Source organism: Desmodus rotundus, unplaced genomic scaffold, assembly GCF_022682495.2.
Source record: "Desmodus rotundus isolate HL8 unplaced genomic scaffold, HLdesRot8A.1 manual_scaffold_281, whole genome shotgun sequence".
NCBI lineage: Eukaryota > Metazoa > Chordata > Mammalia > Chiroptera > Phyllostomidae > Desmodus > Desmodus rotundus.
In genome coordinates, this window is record NW_026527348.1 from 53,977 (window position 1) to 58,410 (window position 4,434).

Consider the following 4,434-nt stretch of genomic DNA (forward strand, 5'->3'; position numbering starts at 1 on the left):
CAGGAGGGACAGGAGGCCAAATAACAGTCTTGGTATCTGATCAGAGGTGGAGAGTGAGGAAGACAGTGGGTTCCGGGTGACTGAAAATTCTTAGCTGGAGGACGGGTGCTTGGTGACACCATTCACCAAGGTCTTGGGAGGAAAACAGGTGTGAGGGAGGAAGCGTGGGTTTTGTCTGCACGGGCTGATGTTGAGGCTCCTGTAGGATGGGCAGCTGGAGACGTCTAGGGGCCACATGGGCAGATATGTGCAAGACTCAGAAAAGAGGACAGGGTGGAAGTGTGCCCCTGGGAGCTACTAATTATGGTTGACAGTTAGGGAGTGACTTGAGCGAAACAACCCTCGTTGGGAACGTCCACAGTGAGTCGGGAATAGGGCGTGAGGGACCCACCAATGCGTAAGGGGAGTGTAGGCAGGTCATCAGATGCGGTGGACATTGGCCCTCGTCAGGGCCGTTTGGGGACTGTGAGGGGTGGGGAGTGCACACTTTAAATTGCGTGAGTTCGGGAAGGGAAGGGAAATGTCAGGGAGGAAGGGGCCTGGCAGATGCCCGAAAGGTGGGTGGCAGCCAGGCCAGAATGCAGTGTGACAGAATGTTCTCAGTCAGTGACGGGGACAGGCCACTGCCCACATCAGCATGTGTACCGCCACCTGTGTGGTTTTTGAGGTCACTCCCTGAGTTCCAGGGCCTGGAGGTCCTTCTGAAATTCCTCCTTCCCCAAGGTGTGTGCCCCTCACTGTCCTCATGCTGGTGTTTTACATCAGGCTGCCGAATCTCAGACTGTACCTGAGGGGGTGCCAGGGGTACCTGTGGTCTGTTGTGCCTGGAGCAAGGTGCTGGCTGGACCTCAGGTGTGGAGCTGGGGCTCGTTTCCCTGTAGAGAGCACCTTCGTGCATCCGAGGAGAGAGAAAGGGGAGAAAGCCAGCGAGGTGACTGAGGTTTGCCTGTCCCCTGAATTACCCACCCACCGCCCATGGTAAGGGACTGGTGCAGTCTTCACGCAGCCCGCCCTGACCCCAGTGGCAGCATCGTGGGATGGAGAGGTTGTATAACTGTCTATGGTGGGGTTTTTTTAGATAGTAATTCACTGTATTAAATGACGTTTAGAGACAGAGGGAGAGAGAGGGAAACGTCGGTTTATATCCATCACTGATGCACTCACCAGTTGTTTCTTCTCTGTGCCTGAGTGGGGTCAAACCTGCAGCCTTGGCATCTTGGGGCAAAGCTCTAACCACCTGAGCGACCTGGCCAGGGCTTGTCTAAGGTGTTTTAAGGGCAGAATACACTATCTTTCCTGCTTTCCCTTGAGTTCAAGGAGGATCTTGAAAAACAGACAATGTCCCTGCCTTGTTTTCCTGAGGGGGTGGGTTGCAGGCGGAGGTCATCCCCCGGGAGGAGGATAGGTCTGAAGTTCTCTGTGAACCTCAGCCCTTGCCGCGGGTGGAGAACGGCCTGGCTTCCTGCATCGGTGAAGGGAGCCCAGCAAAGCTCGTGTTCATCACGCTGGCCCCGTCTCCCACCACGGGTTTTCCTTCCTGGGACTCAGGGGAAGAGGGGTCAGCAACAGGGCTAACGTTGTCCTTTCCTGCACAGGCCCCTGATCTGACCCGAGAAGCTGTGTGTGTCCTGGAAAGACTGTGTCTGTGCTTCTTCAGTGTCGGGGGTGCTTCTGGGACAGCCCCCCGCTGCTCTGACACGAGTGTGCCTAGTTCTTCTCTCTGGTCCCCGGACAGCTTCTCTCACAGGGCCCTCACCAAGGCCCTTCTTTGTATCCCCTCAATGCACTGGTTTTGTGTCTGAGGAGCTCGGCAGGCAGGGGGAGGTAATGAGGAGGTTCGCTGTAGTTTGTACATAGGCGAGAAGGAAAACATGGACGGGGGTGGGTATCCTAGCTCCTGGGTGAGGGGGCCTCCTGTGAACTTGCTGTTCGCTTTCGGGCAGCCCGTGTGCACATTTGCTATTCATCCAGGGGCGCGGGGACCCTCAGTTATTCCAGCGTGAGCAGACTGGGGGTCTGGGTTATCTGACCCACACTCACACCTCGCGGATTCCAGGTGTGACTTATCACACGTTTTATCTTTGCCATTTAGAAATCAAATGCAGACCAGAAGTTAAAATGAGAAACATAATTCAATAAAGATAAACTTGTTCCTTTGCATACAATAGAAATAGTTTTTGACACCCACCCCCGCAAAAAAAGTGGCTAAGCCTTCTTCATGCATGAACACACAGAAGTTCAGACCACCCAGACCTGCTGTCCCAGTAATCCACAGGTGGGGTCGCATCCCTGGAGTTAAAAAGGTCAGAGCAGCAGGTGCAGCCCTTTCTCACACACGGGCTTTAAGGAACACATAGGAGACGTGTTTGGTCTCAGCGCTCCTTTTGCGTGAAGCACAGAGCAGCGGTTCTCAACCCGTGTGCTGCGAGACTCTTCAGAACTTGCAATACCTGACTGTTTAGTCAGGGGCACTGACCTCTCTTCCCTTATGTTGTCCACTAGCGAAAATATAACAGCCAACACAGTAGCCGTCCCATGGGATGAATCAAAATTAGACCTATTTTTTTGTCAGATTAGCAAAAAATACAATATATTCTTTGGGATGCCACAGAATTTTAGTAACTTGTTTACGTTTGACATGGGATGATAAAAGTTTAAAATTGCTTCATTAGTTACTTTTCACATGTTGAACGAGCCTTGTATACCCGGAATACATCCCACTTGGTTGTGGTGGAGAGTTCTTGCTGCACACTGGGGTTTGTTTGATTGGCTAATATTTGGTGGAGGAGTTTTGCACGTAGGTTCTTGGGAGATATTGGTCTACAGTTTTCTTGTAATGACTGTCTGGTCTCGGTATTAGGCTGATGCTGACCTTGTCGAATGCAGTGGGAAGTATCCCCTGTCCTGTCTGCTGAAGGGTGTCCTAGAGAAGTGGCGTCCTTTCTTCCCCACGTGTGCGGGAGAGCTCACCCGTGAACCACCTGGGCTTGGTGCTTTCTGCTGCGGAATGTGACTCGTTACTGATTCAATATGTTTGATGATGACTATCGGTCTATTTAAATGTTTATGTCATTTCACTTTTTCACATTATCTTTAAATAATGTTGGATTTACGGAAGGGATGTAAAGCCAGAAGACACAGTTCCCCTGTGCCCTTTGCTCAGCCTCCTCGGTGTTCACATCCAACACAATCACGTTAGGACTAGGAAGCTCAGCAGGTTGATGTTGGCACCATACCACTGGCTAAACCGCAGACTCTGTTTGGATCTCACCACGGGTCCTCTAGGGCTCCTCCTCTGCTCCAGGACCAGACCAGGCACCTACAGGTGTTAAGTCTTCCCGTCTCCGAGTCTCCTCTGATCTGTTGAGTTTCTCTACCTGTTTTCATGACCTCGGAAATTTGGAAAAATACCAAACAGGTAATTTGCAGAATGCCCCTCATTTGGGGTTTGTTTGATGATGTTTCTTCATGATTCGATTGGGGTTACGAGTTTGGGGGAGAAATACCATAGAGGCCAAGTGCCCTTCTCATCACATCACATCAGAGGGCACATGATATTAACATGACCCTTACCACGTGGCTAAGGTTATGACGTCTGCCACGTTCTCCACGGCAGAACACAGTTGACCTTTGACAACGTGGGGCTCCTGGCTCCGGTCCCCGACACAGTCGAAAATCTGCATGTAACTTTGGACTCACCCAAGTTTAAGTACTGGTAGCCTGCGGTGGACCCGATGCCTTACCGATGACGAGCAGGCGGTTAACAGGGTCCTATGTTATCTGTGGTCTATTCTGTATGCTTACGTACAGTCGCTGCATGAGAGCAAATGTGGTGGAGGAAATCCCCGGGAGGAGAACACGCACGCACACCACTGCACACGTTACTGAAGTCAACGCGTGTGCAAGCGGCCCCGCCCCATTCAAACACGTGCTGTTCAAGGGCCCCCTGGAGTCACGGTACCAGTGGTGGTAATTTTTCACTTTCCATCTTCTACGTGTTAGAAGCAAGCCGCCATGTGTAGCCCACACCCAAGGGGAGGAATTCAGCTCCACCTCCTGGAAGGGGCGTTCTCATCATAGGTAACTTGGGAATCTAGAAGGAAGATTTGGGCCCACACCCTCATTTTTTAATAAAAATCAGTAATTTACACACGTACGAACTCACGGGTACTTACTTTATTTTGGGTTATAATCACCACCATTGTCACATGGTGCTCACACTGTCCCAGCTGTGTCCATGGGGAGCTCCCTCAGGCTGGCCCGGGATCCTGGGGACGTCACCTGTGTGTGGGATGTGCACTTCCTCTCTGACAGTGGGGGATGGTCCAGACTCATCTTGTTTTTTCTGTCTTAGCCCTAGAATCACTCTTCTCCTCGAAAGCCCTGGTTCCTTTTATGGGAGAGATTGGGGCTCATCCCCCTCTCTGAAGAGAA